At 37.4% G+C, this 26,602-nt stretch overlaps 1 protein-coding gene across 1 annotated transcript in view; it reads left to right on the forward strand.

The window, feature by feature from the left end:
• Positions 1-5,585: 5,585 nt before the first annotated feature.
• Positions 5,586-26,602, forward strand: part of LOC309501768 (uncharacterized protein) — a 35,112-nt gene continuing 14,095 nt past the window's right edge. Inside the window, exon 1 of the mRNA XM_082174019.1 lies at positions 5,586-5,715. The gene's annotated coding sequence lies outside the window, so the exon portion shown is untranslated. The remainder of the gene's footprint in view (positions 5,716-26,602) is intronic.

Here is a 26,602-nt window from a genome sequence, read left to right on the forward strand (position 1 = left end):
TCAGATAGTCCAAGATGATTGTGACATCATCACAAAAGAACAAAAACACCTGATCAACTATCTCTTGACTTTTTCTTGCCATATCAAATGTGTTTTATAAACTCACTGTTACAGCAGTCAGAGAGAGATGAAAGGTAAGAAGTCAAGGGACAAGAGACCAACTAAAGCAAATACTGATCTCCATTATGGTGACAACAAATTGTATTATTAACTAAATCTCTGTTAATTCTCAACAATAACTTTTGTACATGTATGAAAGAAATAATCATAAACTGGTTTGTAAACTGGTTTCACACTCAGTGTTACTGGAAGTCAGTTGTAGTTCTTGTGTTTCTCTTTTTTCTGTTCTTTTTTCTCTGTCCTTCAGTGATTCTGCTTATCATGTGTTCATCAGTTTCTCAATTCACTCTCTTCTTTTCATTCACTCTGTCAAGTGGACTATATTAGTGAACTAATGTAGGGAATAGTGAATGAGGGTATAGGGTGTGATTGGGAAAACAGCCTCTGAGTGTCGATTTGGAGCACTGTTCATTTACAGTATATTCCTGTAGGCTATTTTTGTTTTCTAGGGTATATTACTGTTTTAATGGAAAATGGTATGATACTGTCTGAATTACGGCTTTTTTTACAGCAAGGGTTAACAGTGTACTATAGGTTTATAGAGAAAAAAAAAAGTCAATATATATTTTCATAATTTTTCAGGAATTGTTTAAAACTGTCTGAACCAGAACCAGATCTCAAGATATTTTATTATTTCGCATATTATGGTAAAAAAAAAAAAAAAAAAAAAAGGTAAAGGTAAAGGTAAAGCTAAAAAGCACCATGTTATATGTATAATAAATATTTTTGAGTATAACAAACTCAAAAAGATTATTGTATCCCTTGAGGTAGCCCACAAAAAGGTTGGAGAGGATTCTGAATTTTAGACACATTTCTGCTTGTAACTTTATGAAACATGCTCCGATTGTGGAAAATGACACATCATTATTTACAGCATTTTACAGTCCAAACTCAACATAATCCATCACTCAGAACTAAAGATATTCCTCATGGAGTTCTAACACACAAAAAATCCACAGACTCACACAGCCTAGCAAGGTAGCTTAGACTTGGCCTTTTTACTCGTATCTTCATGAAACATACATCGATCATGAAAAATGACACATCGTTATTTACAGCAGGAGCTCACGATTAAAAAGAGCCCAAACTCAATATATTCCATCAATCAGATCTAAAGATATTTCCTCACGGCTTTCTAACACAAAAAATACCTCAGACGCACCTATCCTAGTACTCATGAAGCACTCGCGTTTGGTTTTCACTTATAACTTCACGAAGCATGCACAGATCGTAGAAAAATGCACATCATTATTTTCAGCAGACTCGCGCGATTAAAAAGAGCCCAAACTCAGCAAAATCAATCACTCAGATCTAAAGATATTCCTCGTGGAGTTGGAACACACGAACTCCCAAAGGCGCACATAGGTCATTTATTAAAGATGTAGCACTTGTCGCGTTTTAACTCATAACTCAATGAAGCATGCATCAATTGTGGAAAATGGCACATCATTATTTACAGCAGATTGTTAAGATTAAGAAGAGCCCAAACACACCATAATCCATCACTCAGATCTAAAGATATTCCTCATGGCGTTCTAACACAAAAAATACCAGAGACGCACCTATGATGTAGCAATAGCAGTGATGCTATGTTGTTTTGATGTGACGTTTCAGCTCATTACTCAATGAAACATGCCTGGATTGTGAAAAATCTTTATTGACAGCAGATTATCACGATTACAAAGAGCCCAAACACAACACAATCCATTGCTTTGATCACGAGATATTCCTCACGAAGTGATGCATACTTGGCAGAACAAGTCTCTCATCCTTTCGGGGTGCAAAGTGTTTTCCAATTTTCCCGGAACCATCCGTGCTCGTTTTCAAACGTGGAATAACACAAAATATATATCATCTTAAAGCTTAGAATATCAGCTTTTTAAAGCATCCAACCACTTCTATCAACTCTGAATGAGAGCCGACTAGTCTCTCTAAACCAGAGTGTACCGCCCGTGGGCGCCACCTAGCTGCGAAAATATTAATTATCATATTTTTCAAAAATATTGCCTTGATTCAAACAAAATTGGTGTCATTTGAAAGCTTAGAGTCCGAACTTTACAGTGAATGTAGCCAATTTGAAAAACTCCTAAGTATTGCTGAGTTATTTGCTGATAAATAGAATAATTTTTTTCATAATCTATAAAACACTTTTTTTGTACTATCATACTGCAATGTGTCAAAAACATCATACATATCATGAAACATTCAAAAATCTTTGAAAATGGCACTTCATTTTTTACAGCATATTAATACAATTAAAATCTATTGCTTTTATGACAAGATTTTCTTCATGGTGAAACAATTTTAAAAATGCCCATGCGTCAAGGTCTCAACAAAAAGGCTATCTTGGTTCCAAATGCTATAACTTTTGATTGCACTGTTAACCCTTGCTGTAAAATTCTGACAATATTATACCATTTTCCATTAAAACAGTAATATACCGTAGAAAATAAAAGTAGCCTACAGGAATATACTGTGAATTAACAGTGCTCAAAGTCGACACTCAGAGGCTGTTTTCCCAATCACACCCTATACCCTCATTCACTATTCTCTACATTAGTTCACTAATATAGTCCACTTGAATGAAAAGAAGTGAGTGAATTGAGACACTGATGAACACCTGATAAGCAGAATCACTGAAGGACAGAGAAAAAAGAACAGAAAAAAGAGAAACACAAAAACTACAACTGACTTCCAGCCACACTGAGTGTGAAACCAGTTTACGATTATTTCTTTCATACATGTACAAAAGTTCTTGTTGAGAATTAACAGAGATTTAGTTATTAATAAAATTTGTTGTCACCATGATTGAGATCAGTATTTGCTTTAGTTGGTCTCTTGTCCCTTGACTTTTTACCATTCATCTCTCTCTGACTGCTGTAACGGTGATTTTATAAAATGCATTTGTTATGGCACGAAAAAGTCAAGAGGAAGACGATCAGGTGTTTTTTTTTTTTTTTATGATGATGTCACAATCATCCTGGACATGCCTGGTTTTCAGATTTTTCCTGTATATAGTCATTGAAATTATAGTTATCTCATATTTAGCATATATCTGTGAATCTACAAAATGAAATCAATATTTCTGTAATCAGGTCTTCTGAAGAATATTGTAATCATATAGTGCATTCAATTTTATTTTACTCCTGCTTGACTAGGACACACACAGATATCAACAATCAGCGTATGAATCTCAACAATGGTGAAAAGTTTCATGTCGCAATGCATGCTGGGTTCCAGGATAATATAAAACTCCCAGCATGCACTGCTGCATGAATAATAATAATAATAATAATAAAGAAATATTGCCACCATTGTTGAGATTCATGTGCTAAATTGTGATATCTCAGTGTTTCTAAAACACAGTGTAGCTCTGTTTCTCTGGCTATGCATCATGTGTTAAAAAAAAGTCATTGTATCTTATTGCTGCGTTTTCACAGTGGTGGTAATGCAACACTTTTGATTGAGGATTAAACTCTGAATAAGTGAGAATGAATTCCTTAGTGAATGAACAGGCAATATGATGATTTTGTCATCACAATCATTATAACTGCAGTCATTCATAAACTGTGTGTGCGCAAGTGTGACTTGCAAAAACACAGCTCAAGCAGCAAAAGAAAAACTAACGTTTTAGCATCAGCATCCCAACTAAAGCAAGCACTGATCTCTATAATGGTAACTTCAAAGCAAACATTTTCAATTAAACATCTCAATAACAACTTCTGTATGACAGAAATAAAGTCATACTGGTTAATAAAAAGTGTAATAATGTGTAATGGCTGGAAGTCAGTCGTAGTTATTGTGTTCCTCTATTTTCTGTTCTTGTGTTTCTCTTTTCTTCAGTGATTCTGCTTACAATCACTTACATATTCCCTTAATTATCTCACTGCATCGCTACTTTTTACTCGTAGTGTGGATTTCCCTGAGGGGTTGAAAGGGTTAACTGTGTAAGATAAAAAAGACACACCCACAAAATGTATTTTAACAGTAATAAACTGTAAGTTATAAAACAGGTTTATACTGGCAACACTGTTGCCAGTAGTTTACTGTAAAATTAATTTTTTGGGTCACCATTGTGCTGAAGAGTAGAGCCTGTGCTTCAGTCCAGGAGAAGATCTACAAACATTGATGATATGCTGCATGTTGCTTTATTTAACAGACGGTGACTGTGTAGTTGCTGATCCAGTGAAAATCTTTTTATGTACAATAGTTTTTTAGTGGTCTCAAATGAAAGAAGTTCACAGTAATACTTTGCTCACATTATTAATGCATTATACATTTTAGTTAATACATTTAAATGACAGTTGGTCAATTTAAGGCAGTCGGTTTCTGCAAGTGTAATTAGTTAACTATAATTTAGTGCATTTTTACAGAAACAAACTAGATTACAGTAAAGAACTGTACAATTAACAGTATTTTACTGGCAACAGTGTTGCCAGTATTTTACTGTAAAAAAACCCGGTAAGGTCTAACAGTGTGCTTTATCCAATCACCACAGAATGTTATCCAGATGCAGCTCATATGTAGAGGGACTTCCCCAAAAAAGATTTTTTCCACCACCGTATTTCCTTCCCGAGTTAATTGCATGTCAAACAAGAGAGATATGCAAAATCATAATAAAAATTATACTTTAGTTTTTTGTGTGTCACTCAGACAAAACAACTCTAAAAATGCCTTCAGGGGTTAAGGGGTTAAAGGTAAATAAATGTGCGTGTCATCAGCATAACTATGGTAAGAGATTAATTTTTTTCTTTATGAGTTTACCAAGTGGTAGCATATAAAGATTAAATAACAGTGGACCCAAAATTGAGCCCTGGGGAACTCCACAGGTCAAAGATGTTAGTGTTGAGGAACAATTTCCAATAAAACAATAAACAATAAAACTCCTATCACTAAGATACGATTTTAGCCAGCTGATCACAACACCGGTGAAAAATTGCAAACGGACTTTGCATTTCCATTTTAAATTTGGCAGGCACTGTGCGTTCGCTTAAATGAAAAGGGGAGAAACGGTGATCACAAGGTTAAGAATTGGACATACAGGTCTCAATCATAATCTCAGTCATTTAGGGAAACAAGCAACAGGACTATGCATTAACTGTGACAAGAGAGAAACTGTAGAGCATGTATTACTAAAGTGTGAAGCATACAGCACAGAGATAACCATACTGTTAGAACAAGTCAAATAATTATACACAACTATCAGTAGAGGGTTTACTTTCTATTTCTACATCAAAACAAACCATCTCTCATGAGATACTTAAAAGAAACAGGTTTATTTGATCGAATTTAAGAACAACCAAGAATACACAATATATATATTGTGTATTCTTGGTTGTTCTTAAATTCGATCAAATAAACATTATGTTAGCATATGAATCTGCATTGAAGCTCCACACCCCAAACAGTTGGTGGCGGTAATGCACCAAATTGGTATGCCAACCGCCAATAAATGTAAAGAAGAAGAAAAAGATGTGCTCCGGTGTATTATAAACAGAGGCGTCAATATTGCCTTACCAATTTGAGCCCGAATCAGACTCAGAGAATATTAGTGGAGAGAAATCGAGCAGAACTTGTGCACGACGTTTCAGAACGGTATGTTTTTTTGTTTTGTTTTTGAAGATGTCTCATACTTTTTATACGCGGTTTGTATGCGGGCTGCTGTTTATGTTAAAACACGCAAAAAAGTTAATGCATTTCATACAATCGTTCTACCTCATAATATTACAATCCTCGAAGGGATTATTTGATAGCACTCACACACACACACACACACACACACACACACACACACACACACACACACACACACACACTCTCTCTCACTCTCTCTCTCTCTCTCTCTCTCTCTCTCTCTCTCTCTCTCTCTCTCTCTCTCTCTCTCCAAAACTGTAGACAAATATCTGTCCAGAACTAAATAACCATGGGTTTACCACAGTAAAGAAAATGTTTACATTATAGAATGTTTAACGTTCCTGTAGTCAAGCGAGCATACAGAGTAAACTCTGAATGTTGGTGTTTATTAGAGCTTTTATGTAAAGTTCGCTGGTGGGATTTGTGTTTGAAACAGCGTTGCTACAAATTAAACGATAAACTAGTGATGGAAAACACATCAACCCCAGCTAACAATTTAACGTTCTGGGAACGTTAGTTTTTGGTTCCCAGAATGTTCCCAAGAACGTTCCCTATTGGTTAGCCAGGAAAGTTTTCTTTACGTTAATAGAACGCTCCCTATAGGTTAGGAGAACGTTCCCGAAAGGTTCCCGCAAGGTTCTCGGAACGTTCCCAGAATGTTGCCAAGAACGTTCCCTATTGGTTAGCCAGGAAAGTTTTCTTTACGTTAATAGAACGTTCCCTATAGGTTAGGGGAACGTTCCCGTAACGTTGCCGAAAGGTTCCCAGAACGTTCCCAAAAGGTTCTCGGAACGTTCTCCTAACGTCTACACATCCTGATATGCCTGTACACAAATTATAGGTCTACAAACAACATATTCTACATTGTTTATTGTTCGAACACTTAAGAATCCTATGAATATATTATTACAATAAATTTAATTTACAGAAACTATCATTAATAAGTAAATCAATCAGTTTGTATTAAATAAATAAATCAGCACACAATCCATGTTTTTGTTGATTCATTGTTTATCAACCTAAAATAAGTCATTAAAAACAGCGTTAGCAAAATGTATTCAGGAACAGTAATTTACATTTAATATTTCAAACATGAAAATATTTCAATAAATAAAACTGCACAAACATTTTAATTAAAACTATCTTTTTGCAAACTGTAGCCTATAACTTAGAACAAAATTGAAAAAGTCTTCATTTATATACAATATACATGAATGTGCCAATCTTCACTCCGCTCAAAACATTTAAACTCCCAACACCATCTGCAAATTTAACAAGAAAATAAAAAGACAACGCGTTACATGTACACACAATCCCATGCCAAAATTCAAGCCCTGTAATGGCATTAATATTCATCCCGAGCAAATGAAAAGAGTGAGGTGGGATTGTGTGTCACAAGCTGTAGGAGATATGAGAGCACGAGCACTACTGGTATCGTGTATTTATTCAGATATTTCAGCATCAATGTGTATAGAAAAATGTATATATTTGAAAACACTACATTGCATTTATTTATATTGCACTATTTATTATTTCAGACTACAAATCAAAAAAGGAATGTTTTATATAGGGGTAAGGATACCCATTAAGCCTATGTACCCTTTAAGCCCACTTTCAACTCTGAAGTCAAATAAAAAACAGAGAAAATTATATTTAAGTCTAGTGAACTCTGACCTGCGAATTCGCTCTACATATAACGTATAAGTCTCACCTCCAATGAAGAATTTGAAAACATGTAACTGCTGTGTTGTTTATGAGAGAGAAAGTGAAAAAAAGTTTGAAACTGCTATCAATTTATTTATTTTTTATCTCTGTGACTTTACACCTACAAATTCCACTGTCACAGGTGCTCAGTTTTGCTATAATGATGCCCTCACAGAACATGGTAATAATCAGCCATCCATGCAAAAGCAAAGGTCGGTGTAGTTTACAGGAACATCTGTCCAGGCCAACATCTGATGCCTTGATGCCTTCCGCTGGGATCCCAGAAAACCTGAAATAAAAAAAATAGTACAGTTCAAAATCTATCATACATACATCTCATCTGGTATCACAAATTATCATTCCAGGTTCACTTTAAGATATGCTCAATATTAGTGCTGCACGATATTGAAAAATTTAGAGATATCAGCCGTATGGTTTAGTGCATGCGCGGCTCCAGGTTTGTATCTCGTAAATTACCACACTAATAATGCCCAGAATGGCACCAAACTTCTACAGTAGTACAAATAGGTTCTGTACTCATTAACCCTTTCACACGTAAGTTTAAAATATTCTGGCTGACCCCCCAGCGTGAGTTTTTCAAGGCGACCGTTATTTAGAATGTGTCACTTTATGGTTTCCGTGGTGACGCGTCATTGATTGTCACGTGACACACCGCAGCAACAACAGAGCTGAATGAATGATGATCTGCTTTTATGTCATTTTTCCTTTTTTATTCAAAATATTCACAAATTTGTTAGATATGGCATGAAATATCTGATATTCCGGTTGTCAAATATATGCAAGTGGAAGTGTTTTGTTGTTTAAACACATTTATAACGATCGCGTTAGTTCAGCTGTATTCGCGATGGGCGCCGCCATCTTAGTTTGTGCCGCAGACGCGCAGTTCAGAGAATCGGATCTGTTGGATTTACAACACGTTAATTCATCCACTTCTCCCGAAATACATACAAGTAAGTGGCAGATCAACTGGGAGAAGAATAGAGTAAACTTTAAAGTTACTTACACAATGTGTATCTGATATGAATAAAACGAATTATAATGGAAAGGATTATTATTGCCTCTTCCTTTGACATCAGTGTGTATTTTACGAACTGTAATGTATTGTTTTTTTAGTACTTATATGTCTGGAACCTAAAATAAACATTATGTGGTTGAAAACACTGAAAAGTTGTGATATATGACAGCTCTGAGCGCGCCTGTCTCTGGCTCAGCGCCAGCCAACGCGCGAAAGCACATTTGAATTTAGCAGTTGATCACGTCATGCACTGACCGTTCTAATCACACCGGTGTGATCGTACGCTCCAGGTACCAGCTTAGACTGATCACACCGGTGTGATCGTACGTGCGAAAGGGTTAAACGAGGCATTGGAAAGTTTGTAAGTACATCAGGAGTTTATTTAAATAACACTTGCCTGACGGCGAATGCTACTGCTGATGTTGATGTCACTTTATGAGTACAGAACCCATTTGTACTTCTGTACTACTCATTTTCCCCGACATAGAGCAGACCGGCACACAACAAAAACTGCTGTTCGGATGTTCCCTTTTCTGATATTTTAGCATTCGTGACATTTTAATTAAAACAGAAATAAGAATTTTAGTGTAATAAGCGAAAATTAACAGTAAACTGAGATCACCTACCGCTGCAGATGTGTACGGAAGTGAAAAGCAGAAATGCTTAGACCTCTTTCCGGTTCGACCGCTGGGCGCTCCGCATAATTAACCCCTATTGGGGGGATTTTGTAGAGGAGTGAACCTGAAAATTACAATAGATAACAAGCATTGATAAATACAATAGAAGAAAGACACAGTTGAAATAAGCAGTGCATTATGTTTTTCAATTAAATCTGAAAACATCAGGTACAGAAATTGAATTATCAAAATGTAAAATAAGTCTTCACTGTAAAAATAAAATAACTATAAATTAATTAAATGTATCTTTGCTAAAGCTACAAGTCATTTTCTCTTTTGATGTTTGATCACCATTGGCGACAGTTAGGCTGCTGTCCCTTTAAGACGAATGCGCAGACCTAATATAAATGACACGCATCCGTTTTCTTTCTGTTTAAAACACAAGACTGTTTACGAGGAAAATCGCCAAGATGGGCATTTTGCCTTCATTTTGCGTGCACGTGTCCGTTTAAGCTCAAAAGAAAGGGAAAGAGAACTGAATTCGGCTAAACTCACCTTCTTCATCTACTGACTATGGATGGCATCAAGGTCTTGTCCTGAAGAATCACAGGGCCAAACAAATAGGGATTATATCTCATCTGGTAACAAGAGCAAAGCCATAACTTTAAGAACTCTAATGATATATTTACCCCCTGATATTGCATTGGGGATATCAATTCAAACATTTTTAAAGGCTAAGAGTATGAGCCACAGCTGCCCAAGATATCTGTGAAAAATAACTGACTAAAGTTGTCGACCCCCTGAACCACATTCAGCATTTAAAAGTACAAAGAATTCCAGTATTGATCAATAAAAAAAACATACAAATACATAAATACCTTTGAGTTGGACAGTATGGTGTCAGTCTCATTGGCCAACATAATTCAAAAGAGACCTAAAGAAATAAAATAAAATATACTAATGATCAGGATATCATGTTATCATAATAGTTAAGTAAGGAATAATTGACGACAGGCCGTTGAATTATTAGAAAAATAATGCACACCCGAGGTGGTAATGCGGTCACGACGCGAAGCGGAGTGGCCGTTACACCTCGGGTGTGCATTATTTTTCTAATAATTCAACGGCCTGAAGTCAATTATTCCGCTTATACTACAGTTACCACACCTCGAAACATTTGTTCAGATTTTGTATTTCAAGACGTTTGTAAAGTTTTTGTCATTAAAACGCTCTTGTATGTAGGACTAATTTCTTACGCATCTAATCCCATGCCTCCGTTGCTAATTCCAAAACGTCATTTCAGAGTTAGTAACGGAGGTTTGAGCCGCTGATAGCAGACTAATGCTGAGTTAGGGTTAGGTAGAGTTAGTAACGGAGGTTTGAGCCACTGATAGCAGACTAATGCTGGGGACACACGACTAGCTGACACATTCTCTGACTGTTTTCATCGACTGCAGCAGATTTTAAACACCGACTTTGAACACAGACTGAACGCGCTGAACACGCGTTTGGGCATGATCAGTCATAAGTATCAAATTACATTCATAACCGGCCTTAAAGTGTGTTCCCGGCTTTATGCAGTTATTAATGCAGTTATTAGAGAGAGATGTTGCAATAATGAGACAGAAAAGCATGTGCGTCAATATTATTTATTAATTAATTCAATTCGTTTTAATTAATTCGTTAATTATTTTTTTTATTTTTTATTATTGACAGATGACAGTAGACTATAGCCAAATAAATGAAACCCAAAGCCCTTTTAACAAGTAGGCCTATCAATAATTATTTATTTGTTAAATTATCTGCAATAAAAACGACGTTGAAAATTGCAGATCAAGCGCATGGGGCGAAATGCTTTTTCTTGTTATGAATTGTATCCTATTTTCCGTTATTACAGTTGACTACGCGAAGTGATATGGAACTGTAATGCGGTCGAGACCTGCCTGGAACTACTTTAGCCGTGCGTTTCCCTGAAAATAATGCACACCTTAGAACGTTCGTCAACCAATCAGATTCAAGCATTCAACGGCCCTGTAGTATAAATGAATTATAATTATATTGTAACGACAATGGGTAGAAAGCAACCACCAACTAATCTTCTTTTTGAATATTAATTCAAATTCTCTACTTCTCGATGACTGAGGGGGGAAGATTTGTTCAGAACGTCTCATGATCATCACCGGTCTGACTAATTGAAGGAGCCCCCGGCACTATCACATAACTGGTCAATGGCTAGCTTTGTGGCCTAATACGGACTGGTTAAGATAAAGACAGTGTCCGCACAGACCAGAGCCATAAGTCACCCATCCCGGTGCCAGAGAGTCTGCAAAAGACCCTTTAGAAGAAGAATCGACACCAGCAGATGTTACTGAAACCCCCGACTACATTCCTGAACACCTCCTCATTAAGACCTCTGAACAAACAGAGTTCTGTCTCTTCACCAGATAACTGATTCTTATCAATAACTATACATAAAATCATTCAAGAACAATTTTCAATGGACTCATGATCAAACAATCATGCAACTACCTAATCCTGGGTTGTTTCCACCACTTATATGTATATTTTAATAAGATAATATGTTTTGATCCCATTTAATTCAGGTAATAGTTATTATATTAACTATTAGAAGGAGTGAATGAATGAAAGTGTGTACTGTTTCATATCAATGCTATCTTACGAACACAACTAGCAAGATGGCTTGAATGATATCGGTGTAATATGTTTTGATCTTCTTTTAATTAGAAATCATGTCTAAACAGTGGCCCCTGTTCTCTCTGTTAGTAAGGAGAGCACAGATAAGCATGATTTACGATCAGAACTGAAAAGAACGTCACCTCCTAGATTCAGCCAGTGTCTAATTGGCCAGAACTCATCCTGGAGGTTGGACAAAATTTTAGTTTAAAACCTTAGACCCAAAAACAAAGCTCTCTCTCTCGCTGCTCTCTCTCGCTCTCTCTCTCGCTGCTCTCGAAGCTCTCTCTCTCTCTATAGGAACCATGTAAACGCGCAAACGAAATAACCCAAATCAAGATCTGAAGAACATGGGTTAAATAGCTTCATTCAAGCCATCATCATCTACTCTCAATTTCCTTTCTTTTCTTAGTTTCATTTCTTTTCCGTTGTGAGTGTCGGTTCTAAGTTAAGTTTTGCGACAAGATTTCGAGCCACGTTTCTTCTGCAAAGCCAGCTTCAAACAAAGACTCTCATTCCGCCAGCACACCACGTGACTGACCCCGTGATCCAGACATCAGGCACGAGGAGACCGAACGGACCGGGAAAACCCCTTTCACGCAACAAAAAGGGAATCCCCAAAAGCAAATACGCAAGTACCTCCATGCAGGCTAAAATCTTAACTGGTGTATTTATATAACTTTAATAACCTGCCTAAAACGATAGAAGGGTTAAATTAATGATTGATGGTTTGTTCAGGTCATGTCTAGTGTATATGAAATCGTGAGATTTCATCCTTTCACTCTTAAACCCACTCTTTCCTCACTCTATCCCTTTCTGCAACGCGTATGAATGTGTATGTGTGTGTGTGCGTGTGTTTGTGTTAGATATTAGCTTTATGTGTTAGTAGTCTATATAATCAATAAAGTATTGTTTGTATTTAAAAGAGATTACTCGTGTGTGCTTATCAGATTTATTGTCTTGAACTTCGATTTAAGCTACCTATGCTGTTACCCTTAATTTACTTCGTAATTTATTGTTAGCTGGGGATTAATTCTTTCTTGACCAGGAAGATATTATATTTCCTAGAGTTAATACTTGTTTATGCTTTCTGTTCATTGGATGAACTGATAAAATGATCATACTATTGATTCTGCTACAGTAAATTCTGAAGATAATTAAAAATAATTAAAATATTAATTATTGGTCATATTCCGTTATGAATAATAATTAATAATATTTATACGTGGGCGTATAAACGCTACATTAAATTGGTGGAGACAAATGCGGGAAGTTTAACCTAAATTGTAAGCATATACGAAGTAATTATATTTTCATAGTTTGCGGAGAGATCCGAACCTCCGAGTCTGTGTGTATGACGTATGCAGCGAGCGCCGCGCGCCCTGTTTGAATGAATGTGAATACACAGAGAGAGCTGTTACTCTAGTCTAGGCTGCCTGCCTATTTTTATTTTATTTTAAACTGCAGTAAAATAACCCAAGATATAAGATCTCACACAATGATAAGGTAAGGATTGAGCGTGTCCCTCAATCTCTGAAATACTTTAATTATAGCTTACTGACGTCTGCGTGTTCCAGAGTCTTTCAAAGCTGTAACTTATGTGTGTTTGTATCAGCCAGAGAGCTTAACGAAATTATACTGCAGTAATTAAAATAACCATGTAAAGGACGGATGAGCGTGTCCCTCGTCTAACGTTCCTTATTTATCTGATTGTCACTCAGTGCGTGTTCCACTGCAAGGACGAATATTCTCCTCACAGATTAGTCTTTATTTCTCAGGTTGTCCGTGCGTGTCCCACGGCAATCCCCGTGATAAACTATAAGCTTATCTGTGTCAGTTCAATTAATTCTCGCGTAAACACTGCGTATGTCCGAGTGTAGTTGAATAGGAATTATTTAAAGTTGTGTTCAAGTAAAGCTTGACGTTGAAACTTAACCAACAGTTAGGAACCCTGTTGTTTTTGTGTGCTCAGATAACATTGCACAGAGACGATCCGCCGAGATCGCTATTGTTCCATCTATTACAGCGCAAAGCTGCCCTTTAAAGTTAATCTCACTCTTAAACAACTGAGTGAAGCCCCACGTCGTAAAAACTACGAGTGGTGTCCTTTATTTGTATTTTTGAAATGCGCCGACATTTCACGTAATATGATCGACGTGCATATTCTTTGAACATTGTTGAAATGTGCCGACATTTCATGTAACATGCATTACTGTTTACAAACTGCAATTCACATGTTTGCCCACTAGCGTTGTTTTGTCGCCATAGTTACAATCGTGACACGGAAGTCTTAACCAACGCTTCCGGGGGAACTCTGACCCTCGCATGATCAGAGCCACAGCAAAGCCCTGACCACAGTGTAAACAAACCCTTTGGTGGCTAAGCTAGCTGCTAACCCTTGGCTAAGCTAACCTAACCTAGGCAGTTGTTCACAGTGAGGCCTATATGCTAAAGCCTTAAGCATTATTTACGTTTGTCATTTGTATTAACATCAGTGGTTAAATACAGTGTCTGTTTGAACAACGTTAAAGTGATTTAACCATTTAAACACCTTGATTTTTACACCTGTTGGTCTTTTCTTCTTTCTTATTTTACCTGTCTAATATTTTAATTACCCATATTTTCTGTGAAAAGGAAATTTCGTTTGCAATTATTAATTTCGTTTACCTGCATTTTACTTGAAAAAGAAAATACTGGTTTATGATTATTAATTGTCAAATTCTAATTTGATTTAAAAAAGGAAATTAAAATTGAAAATCTATTTTTCTAAACAGGTAATTTCTAATGATTTCTAGATTTATTTTTAATAAATCTAATTTCATAATTTTCATAATTTCTAAATTACTCTTTTAGATTTAATCACTTAAGGTGAATACGTTTTGAACTTTGAAAGTTAAGTAAACTTATTCAACCCACATTTCCCTATTTCAAATATTGTTAGACTCCTACTTGCTCATTTATTGTTATTGCGTTGTAACCTCCTTCTCAAGTTGTGGTTATAAACTTAACCATTCTATTTTACCCATTTACCTCTTTTTGTCGCTGTGGAGCGACACACCTGAGTCTCAATAGGAGACATTGGTATCTCACTACAAGTTTCAAATAAATCAGAGATAACCCTCTCTTTACCAAGCTTTATTTTTGAATGTTTAGTTGGTTGGCAACTATCAATTCTATACTTGTAGTTCGACAAAGGCTCCAGAGCCATTTGTGGATCCAATCTCCTTCCCTCCTTTCCTTCTTACATCCTTCCTGTTCTGTCCTGATTTCCCATCCTTCACATTTGTAGGAAACAAACCTGGAAGAACCATCAATCGAGTCTAAAGAAAGAGAAAAAGAATTTTTCCAAAGAAAACAATTATTAGGTATTTGATTTGTAATCAAACCCTCTCTTGTTCTCCATACTCTCTCTGTCTTTGTAAACGCAATTTACAATTTAACATCTTATCCAAGATCAATTAACAGAGACCAGTGTTGAGCAACCGTCGCCTTCATAGCATCCCAGCTGTAAGCGGTCCAACTGACGGTGTGTGGTGTCAATCCTGTAAAACTCGGAAAAAGGTATCAGCATTATTATTGTATTATTTTTCCTTGTAAACATAAGCAATAATATTGTTTACCTTTCTGGAAACAGATTCTCACCGATAGGAAGCATTTACGAGAAAAATAATATTTCTCCTACTTAAGAATTTTCTTTCTTGTTTTATTGAAATTGGTTTTAACCTCTCTCTCTTTTTTTCCCCTTACTCAGTTGAGTGACACATCACGAGTTTAAACCAGCTTTTCAAAAAAAAAAAAAATCCTTTCAATTGAGATTTGTTTTAACCTTTTTCTCTCTTTCCCTCACTTAGTTGAGTGACAAAGTTTCCACATCACTAACCTACCTGTCTACACTGAGACCAACACTTAGACATTACAACACTTCACTATTGTTGTACAGTCACTGAAACGACACTTAGCTGTTCAACCACATATAGGCTTACACCCCACACAGATCTGTGTCAGTCTCTTCACCCCAGCGTGCCAACATGTCGTGGACAACAAACCCCACTGACGTGGACGCCTGGCTCGGAGGCATTGCAGACTGCCTCACACCAAAGACATTTGAACTGTTATTATTTTTAATAATAATCATAACGCTGAGAAGATTCCTGACACATGATTCAAGCCAGAATCAGAACCACAACCACACGGAACTAACCAAGATTATCTGTTCCCTAAGCAATGCCTTCACAGCCCAGCTGACACTAAGCGACAAGCACATCACCCACCTTCAGGAGGAGCTGACACGTGCCCAGAGCCGCATAGACAAGCTGGAAGTGAAAGTCCAGGACGACTTCAAGCTTCAGACCACTGAGTTCCTGAGAGAGCTGATGCACACTCAACTCTGCACTGACCAGCTCAAAGTGAAAGCTCAAGTCGAACTCGAAGTGCCCGACAAAGTGAAGCAAGAAACAAAGAAGCAAGTTTACAAGCTCCAAGAAGCCCTTGCAGTCACTGAACGTGACAAACAAGAATTAAAGACTGTCCAGAAGCACCTGGTAAACCAACTCCAGTCTGCTGAACACCAGCTAGAGAAAGCTAAAGCTGACATTAAAGTCAAGAACTCTAAGATCATTGCTCTGAAAGACCACCTGGAAAGGTGCAGTGCTGAAATCGACCATCTGACCCAACAGCGAGATGACGTCAACGACGAGCTCTACGCGGTCAGAGATGAACTCCAGCACATTTTCAAACAGAAACCAGAGCCAAGAAGGGAGAGACCTCCCTCAGCATCACCACTGCTGAGCAGAACAGAGTCCTCCATCCAAGAACTGGCATACAGTGAAAGAAGTGAATGGCCACAACCCGAAAGGTCACCAGCCTTCACCACAGAACTGTTCACTGCCAACAAACAAAGAGAGCTCATTCAGGCAGACTCCAAAGCTGCACAGGGGATGACCTGTAAAGATCTCAACCAGCTGGTTAAGAGTATCACTCAGTTCAACCTGAACTCCACGGAGGGCCCAGACATCCAGGCCCACATCCGAGATATCAACTTCCACCTAGAGGTGAGACCACATGTGACTGACAGAGACAGGTTTTACATCCTCAGATCGACATCCACTCCAAAGGTACGAAGCTTCCTAGACCGACAACCTGCTCATGTCAAGTCAAACTACCAGCTGCTATGTGAGACACTGATTAAAGAATTCACAGGCCCAGAGTCGGAACATGGTGTGTTAATCGCTTTGGAAACTAAGCAAGGTCGGCAAGAGACTCCTCAAGCCTACTACCACCGTTTTCGACAAGCCTTCTTTGGTGCACATAACTCACCTGAACATGAAGAGGATGTGAATTTCAAAAACCTCTTCCTGAGAAATCTGCACCCCGGATTGAGTTATTATCTTGGTCTCGAGGCCTGCGCAGACACAATGACAATTCAACAGCTGCGTGACCTGACACACAAGGCCCACATCAAACAGAAGATGTCCTCAAAGAAAGGTTTGAAAACATCCACAATTTCAAACTCCTTCAGCCAAGACACAAGCCTTGCACTGGAAGACAACCAGTGGCATGACAACACCACAGTTCTTCGTAAGAAGCACAGAGAACGTGACTCCCATGCCGATGACAGCTACCACACCAACCGCATGGAAAAGACATGGAACCACTAATGAGGCAACGGGAAGTGTTCCTAGAAAGCAGGCTGAACACGGATGACCAACAAGATGAGTCAAATTTGCTATGACTAGCGATGGAACGGAAGACCCACGACTCATCTGATACACCTTCATAATGAAGATGACAACCACTTGTTCTACAACAACACAGAACAAAGTGGTCTCTCACAGTCAACCACTGACAAACACCCAGAGGTACCAGAAAACACCATCCTGGTTACCCATCACTCATAAAGAAACCACCAAACGAGCTCCAACTCAAGAACCATGTGTGTGCTACAGCAACAACAGTAAGCACAGAAGATCAGAAAGGTTGTCACAACCAGAAGGCATCATCGGAGGAATGCAACAACGGAGACCAAGTTTCGCACTACAGCTTCACGCAGCCATGCCAAACTACCTCCCCATGTCTGCCAGAGAACTTCCTGCCTTACTGGTTTGACCCCCAGCAGATCACAGAAGATCCTTTCTCCAAGGCAAAGAGGCAACAAGCTCATCAAAGCTAAGCCATCAAGCAAAGGGGGGAGCAAAACAGACTGAAACAGATCTGACCATACATACATACATACATACATGCATGCATACATGCATACACTACACAACACCCCTAACATACTCACTAACATATAGAAGTTAACCACCTCTACCGTGCAAAACACGCAACAAACATGTTTTCTCCCACAGGTAAAAACTAACTTCAGAAACTAGCTTAACAACGTAGCTACACTTACCATAGGAAACATGGTAACTACCCATCCAACAAGTACACCTGAGAACACCTCTCATTACATCGTGATACCTGACACCTTAGCTGCGCAACAGTAGTTATAAGTCATACCAGGAACACTCAACTGCTTTGTTTTGTTTTACCTCCTTCCTTTCCTTCTTCTTTTATGAGGTAAAATGCCTGTCCACCCTATAAGGGTCAAGGTCGCAATAATAGGATTGACACACCACGCCTAATATTTGTAAGTCACCTTAAAACGAATGTGAGCCAGAGAACTCCCTGCATCATTCGTATCACAAATTGAAAGGTAAATTGGGCCAAACCTAGAACAATTTAGAAGAGAATAAAACAAACAAATCAAATTTAATCACAAAATTGATTAATCACCGTCCCAAAACGAACTAGGATAACGGTCCTAAGATTGAACTAAACTTTATTCAACGTGATTAACTACATTGAGAGAGTGAACCTGTTTATGCCTAGGTAATCTAATGTCCTGCACCAGTAAAGTGACCAGTCATGGAGGTGTTGTCTTGTTGTTTGCCGTGTGTGTTTGCTTCCTCTACCCATTTCTCCAGCGTTCACCGATGTCTTCTACTCAACACATCGTCGAACGGAGGGGGGATATGTAACGACAATGGGTAGAAAGCAACCACCAACTAATCTTCTTTTTGAATATTAATTCAAATTCTCTACTTCTCGATGACTGAGGGGGGAAGATTTGTTCAGAACGTCTCATGATCATCACCGGTCTGACTAATTGAAGGAGCCCCCGGCACTATCACATAACTGGTCAATGGCTAGCTTTGTGGCCTAATACGGACTGGTTAAGATAAAGACAGTGTCCGCACAGACCAGAGCCATAAGTCACCCATCCCGGTGCCAGAGAGTCTGCAAAAGACCCTTTAGAAGAAGAATCGACACCAGCAGATGTTACTGAAACCCCCGACTACATTCCTGAACACCTCCTCATTAAGACCTCTGAACAAACAGAGTTCTGTCTCTTCACCAGATAACTGATTCTTATCAATAACTATACATAAAATCATTCAAGAACAATTTTCAATGGACTCATGATCAAACAATCATGCAACTACCTAATCCTGGGTTGTTTCCACCACTTATATGTATATTTTAATAAGATAATATGTTTTGATCCCATTTAATTCAGGTAATAGTTATTATATTAACTATTAGAAGGAGTGAATGAATGAAAGTGTGTACTGTTTCATATCAATGCTATCTTACGAACACAACTAGCAAGATGGCTTGAATGATATCGGTGTAATATGTTTTGATCTTCTTTTAATTAGAAATCATGTCTAAACAGTGGCCCCTGTTCTCTCTGTTAGTAAGGAGAGCACAGATAAGCATGATTTACGATCAGAACTGAAAAGAACGTCACCTCCTAGATTCAGCCAGTGTCTAATTGGCCAGAACTCATCCTGGAGGTTGGACAAAATTTTAGTTTAAAACCTTAGACCCAAAAACAAAGCTCTCTCTCTCGCTGCTCTCTCTCGCTCTCTCTCTCGCTGCTCTCGAAGCTCTCTCTCTCTCTATAGGAACCATGTAAACGCGCAAACGAAATAACCCAAATCAAGATCTGAAGAACATGGGTTAAATAGCTTCATTCAAGCCATCATCATCTACTCTCAATTTCCTTTCTTTTCTTAGTTTCATTTCTTTTCCGTTGTGAGTGTCGGTTCTAAGTTAAGTTTTGCGACAAGATTTCGAGCCACGTTTCTTCTGCAAAGCCAGCTTCAAACAAAGACTCTCATTCCGCCAGCACACCACGTGACTGACCCCGTGATCCAGACATCAGGCACGAGGAGACCGAACGGACCGGGAAAACCCCTTTCACGCAACAAAAAGGGAATCCCCAAAAGCAAATACGCAAGTACCTCCATGCAGGCTAAAATCTTAACTGGTGTATTTATATAACTTTAATAACCTGCCTAAAACGATAGAAGGGTTAAATTAATGATTGATGGTTTGTTCAGGTCATGTCTAGTGTATATGAAATCGTGAGATTTCATCCTTTCACTCTTAAACCCACTCTTTCCTCACTCTATCCCTTTCTGCAACGCGTATGAATGTGTATGTGTGTGTGTGCGTGTGTTTGTGTTAGATATTAGCTTTATGTGTTAGTAGTCTATATAATCAATAAAGTATTGTTTGTATTTAAAAGAGATTACTCGTGTGTGCTTATCAGATTTATTGTCTTGAACTTCGATTTAAGCTACCTATGCTGTTACCCTTAATTTACTTCGTAATTTATTGTTAGCTGGGGATTAATTCTTTCTTGACCAGGAAGATATTATATTTCCTAGAGTTAATACTTGTTTATGCTTTCTGTTCATTGGATGAACTGATAAAATGATCATACTATTGATTCTGCTACAGTAAATTCTGAAGATAATTAAAAATAATTAAAATATTAATTATTGGTCATATTCCGTTATGAATAATAATTAATAATATTTATACGTGGGCGTATAAACGCTACAATATCTATGACCATTATAATACTGTATTAGTCGCCTATTATTTAGCTGATTATTTAGCCTACAGGCTTCTCAAGGACAATCTCACTGAAAAACCCTGGGGTTAATGATTTTAAAATGTGAGACTTATTTCAAAAGCATAAATCTTACAGACCCCAAACCTTTGAACAGTAGTGCACTGTATGTTTGAGGTGGTTTTGCTTACTAGTCATATGGTTCATAGCCATGGAGATTGTCTTGGACAGGGGGTGCAGCAGGCCATCACAGCATGATGATCTAGGAACATAACAAGCTATTTGTCACAGAGCCAACAATATTACATGGGATTGGTTTAATAAAAGGAACCAAGCTAGAACAGAGGTGAAATGCAGAAAAGATAAATATATAAAAATCTTAAGATAATATATTGTGAAATAAATGCATATGGAATTATTATCATGATTAAACAATAACTCACCCCTTGTTGTAGAGGATTTTTTTTCTCTCTCGCTATTCTGAAATCACATTTGAGCAATATTGGTAAGTGACGTCACTGATTAAGTTAACAATACAGTGCATTCTTTTAGGTTAAATAAATCACCCATTGACAAATTACCAGCAAAACTATAAAAAACTGTTATCTACACTAAATATGTGTTTAAAAACCCAAACTTTCATAAATAAGACCTTAACTTAACGTAACGTAGGCCTAACGTTCTCTTCTGAAACCGGTTAGCTTAGATGCTAACGGACTTTTTCAAAGACACAAAACCATTTCTTTAAAGTAAATATTCAACAGAAGCGTGTCAATTACACGTAAGAAATGTGTCAGGGACGTTTGTGTGTATTATTTGTGAGATTTTGTTGACTAAACTGAAAGCAGTGAAACCAACAGCGACAGACGGGAGTTTTGTTGTTTGTCAGTTGTTGATGACGTTTCTGGTTTCCATCTGCTCTCGCGCAGCGCACGTGCGCGCTCCAGTGTTTGATTACGCGCATGTGCATTAAAACTAGAGGTGGGCATAGATTAATTTTTTTAATCTAGATTCATCTAGATTAATTTTGAAATTAATCTAGATTAATCTAGATTAAAATGGCTCATTTGAATTCTGCCGAAGGCATTCAGAATATGTGTGCTACCCAAATAATGACTATAAAAGTAAGTCTTTGAGAACGGGTTTCTCAAGCCAGGTGGCGCATTAGACCAGGGGCTCATCTCCTGTTTCCAAAATGCATCACAAACTGCTTGAGAAAGCTGTTCTACTCATAGACTGTAAAAGGTTACTACTGTACTGTTACCGTCCGTAGGCAACATTAGGTAGGCCTATGTTATTATCAACTACTATAGGCTATCAATTAGGGATGGGCGATATGGCCTAAAATCTATATTGTGATATACATTGCAGCCTCTTGCGATAACGATATACAGTATATTATAATAAAACCATTTCAGAACAGATTACACAGACTAGGGCTGGATGATTAATCGAAAAGTAATCGAAACTGAAATTCAGAGCCTGTAACCGACGTAATTTTACCAAGTCGGTTATTTCGGTTTTTTAATCCTATTAATATTTCCGCCTACTGTGTGTGTACTTTCCCCTTAAAACATATTACCGCGTGTGTAGTCACTTGACTCCGCCCCGTCCCTGAACGCGCGTCTATTTCGCTTCAAACGCTCGCTTACGCGCGTCCTATTCGCTTTGGACGCGCGAATGGATTCAAAATGTTTAAGCGTAGAACTAGACGCGATAGACGCGAATTTGACGCTCTATTCGCGTTTGCTGTGAACGCAGCATAATGAACAGGCTGCGATGTCAAGATTGCAATGCTGGAATGTGTGTGTCAGAGAGAGAGAGGCACGGGCGCGATCGAACAGTGGAAACATAAAAACATCATTCGTCATTATAACATCAACGTCAATTTGTTCATACAGGACATCATTAAAACTGCAAAGTGTTCAGCCTACTTATATTTGTGTAAAACATTGTGCTTTTGTCAAACTGTAAACTCTTGTCAAACTGTAACCTACAACTGTCACCCAACCAAAATCACACACACACACTGTGTACATTTTTTAAAATCAAATTATCAAAAAGCAAAAATGATCTCATCTTTTGGACATTCATCATATTGCATTGGTTTTCATTTCTTGTCCTAAAACAGAGCACTAATCTTTTTATTTTTAAGTTACACATTCTACATTGATTAAAAAATTTAATCAAATGTTTTTAATGGTAGTATTATTTTATACAGAAATAAATTATTTATAATTCAGATGAGAAGTTAAAGTTAATTTAAATTTTAAGGAAACAAATATATTGATCTGAAATATAGCAAATTAATTTTAAATTCATTCAGGTTACCAAACATATCTCAAGGCCTTTTGAATAAAGGGTGGCAGTCTTTCATTATCAACTGTTGTTGTGGACTATATACTGGAGAAGTATTTGTTCTCCATTTGAGTGAGATGTTTTTATGTGGCTAATTGAGGAAAGTGCTTCCATATATTTTATTATTAGTTAGTATTAGTTCAAGAATAAAATAAAGATATCGGCAAATAGCCAAAGCTGCGGCATCGGTATCGTATCGGAAGTGAAAAAGTGGTATCAGGACATCCCTAACTCTTTCATTAGAAAAAATAACCGTGAACGTATTTACAGTATAAGCCTTGCCAGTGACATAGGAATTTAAAAAAAAAATAATCGTTCAATAATCGTAATCGAGGTAACTTGTTTGATTAATTGCGATTATGATTTTAGCCAAAATCGTCCACCAGCCCTAACACAGACCCATGCTAAACAACTGCTAAATGTATTTTTTTTTAAAGGGTGTATGTAGTTTTGAGAACATATATTGTGCAAAACTGTAAGTATACAACATAATTTTGCAGATAAATAAAATTTAAGTACACTAGCTGCAGAGACTTAAGTAGGTCTAATGTTTATTATGGCTTGGAGCTTATGAAACCCCAAATTTAAAATTAGAATATTGTCTAAATGATGTCTTTTCAGTTAAAAAGAAACACAACAACGATTCTTAAAATCGAGATTATGTGCTACACCACTAAGATATATTGGAATGGGAATAATACGCGCGCGCTGGTATTCAGTGATATCATGTTTCGTTTTGAATTTGAGGTGGTCGAACGGATTAGTCGTGTGTTAACTTACCGAACTGTTACCCCACACACTCTGTATATAGTTTGCTGCTGCTCGTCTGACGGCTTAAACCCGAACCAAGTCCAAATAATGGATGTTGCACCGATCTTTTTCACCAGCTTTCACTTTCAGCCGTGTTTACTTAAGATGACGACGAATATGCGTTGCAGCCGGGTTTACCTCGCGAGTCGCGGCCGCGGGTAGATTGCGTCATCATAGCTTGTGGAGCCATCTCCCAACCCAACTTGGAGAATAGATTAACGGCGATATTTTTTTTATCGCGCGATAGAGTCTCGCGTTAACGCAGCACGTTAACGCCGATAACGGCCCACCACTAATTAAAACACTTCAAAGTCACGCAGCATTTAAATAAACATATAGAATTAAAATGTATAACATCATTTAAAATATCATTAATAAAAAGTTTTTGCGAATAGATCTGAACGTTGTTGGTTATCTTATAACCTTAGGGGACCGTACTGACGACGTTGTCAGTTGGTAATCTGCCTGTTAAGTGATATTAAAATAATGACCTGCAGAGAACGTTCCCAGAACGTTCTCTTTAGGTTATAAAAATAAAACCTAAAAATAGCCTGCAAGGAAATGTTCTGTGAAGGTTCTCTTTAGGTTATAAAAATAAAACTTAAAAATAACCTGCAGGAAACGTTCTGGGAAAGTTCTCTTTAGGTTATTAAATAACAACCTGCAGGGAACCTTCCCAGAATGTTCTCTTTAGGTTATAAAATTAAACCTAAAAATAACCTGCAGGGAACGTTCTGGGAAGGTTCTCTTTAGGTTATAAAATGAAACCTAAAAATAACCTGCAGGGAACGTTCTGGGAAGGTTCTCTTTAGGTTATAAAATGAAACCTAAAAATAACCTGCAGGGAACGTTCTGGGAAGGTTCTCTTTAGGTTATAAAAATAAAACCTAAAAATAACCTGCAGGGAACGTTCTGTGAAGGTTCTCTTTAGGTTATAAAAATAAAAGCTAAAAATAACCTACAGAGAACGTTCCTAGAACGTTCTTATTTGGTTCCCAAAAAAATAACAAAATGGGAACCATATGGGAACGTTAGGGGAACGTTCTGTGTTTGCTGGGACAAAGGCAAAGCATAAAGCGTACTTACATGTTGTGGTCCATAAAAAATAGATTCTGCTTTTAAAGTGGGAACTGCTCCATCTTTCAGGACAAACTTTTTTTGTGAATCCGGTGTGAATCGCTTAGATCCACGTTATGACTCTAATGCAGCAACTCTTCCTCTTCTCAACATGAGTGGGAAGTTCGGATCATTTTACTGACTCGGATCTTTGAGTCTCGTTCAGCAAAATGAACGAATCTTTTTTCGAGTCATTTTGTTCATTTCAGCATAATATAATTCAGGGTTTCCGCGGAGTCATAAAAAGTCATAAAACGTCTTAAATTTAATAATCAGAATTTTAGGCCATAAAAAGTCATAAAAACGTCCGGATTTTCCATACAAGGTCATAAATTTCATTTAGCCACGTCTTAAATTGATATGCTCGTTCATTCGTTGGTTCTACAATTGCTTTTTCCCCCTGAAAATGCGCTGGCGGCATAATGTTAAATGCACAGGTTAAATGCGCCAAAAGCGGAACGCTCATTTGAAACGCGCGCCACACGAACCATTTACCCGCTCGGCTCCAAGTCCAAACGGCAGCGCAGCGCGAGCTCAATAGAACTGATGCGTTTACTCTGATCGGTCTCGGTCACAAGATCCAGTGAGAAGTGCTTGAATTCAGCGAAGAACACACTGTCTCAGTGATTTAAACCAGTTTAAAGGCAGATTAAACAGCGCTGACCAACAGGAGAAACTCTGCACAACGATACAGTCTGAAGGCTTTTCCGTCTACAATCTCCCATCATTTATCATGGATTTACTGTAATGTTAGCCTAGTAATATTAACTGCACCATGTGGGATATACATATTGAATTGTATTATATTATTAGTGCTGATAATGTATTAAAGGACTAATGGAATATTTACAGTATTTAATAATGTATTTAGGCTACTGTTTTTCATACATTTCCTGAAGATACGTGCCATCAAAGTTAGGCAACACAAACCTGTTTCAAGACTTGGCCCCTATTAGCACATGCAGAAACTAAGTAATTATTTTCCCAAAAAAGATTTTTATTTTGTTAAGGACAAATGACAAATGTTTGAATGTCCTACCTCAGATTTGTGAAATGTTCACCTGTTTTAGCAAGTGTTTGTCATTATATTTTCTGACAATAAAGAGTAAAGTTAGTTTAAAACCACAATTAAAGCTCTGGTTTCTACAACTTTCACTTAGAAGCAACAGTCTGCCTTTAAACTTGAAAGAAATAAAGATTTGACATTTATCGTGATAATTATCGATATTGAGTCTTATTGACTAATATAAAACAATTATCGTGATAATTGTTTTTGGCCATATTGCCCAGCCCTAACTGAAATCTCCCGGTCTATCACAATGGGAAAGTGTACATTTAACGAGCCATGGCTCAAAGATGGTGTGTTTAGTAGTTGGCTCAAGCCTGTTGCAAATAATCAGTATCAAGCATATTGCACACTGGGTAAGAAGGCGTTGGAGCTGTCTTTAGGTATTTAAATAATACATCTTGTTACTTTCAATGAAAGTCAATAAAAAAAATAAACTTTTGAAAGGAATTTTAATGATTTTTCGTAATTCGTGTAGGTCATAAATTTCAATCATAATGGTCATAAAAAGGTCTTAAAAAGTCTTAAATTTGACTGAC

The sequence above is a fragment of the Leuciscus leuciscus genome (assembly GCF_965113295.1).
Source record: "Leuciscus leuciscus genome assembly, chromosome: 1".
NCBI classification, from domain to species: domain Eukaryota; kingdom Metazoa; phylum Chordata; class Actinopteri; order Cypriniformes; family Leuciscidae; genus Leuciscus; species Leuciscus leuciscus.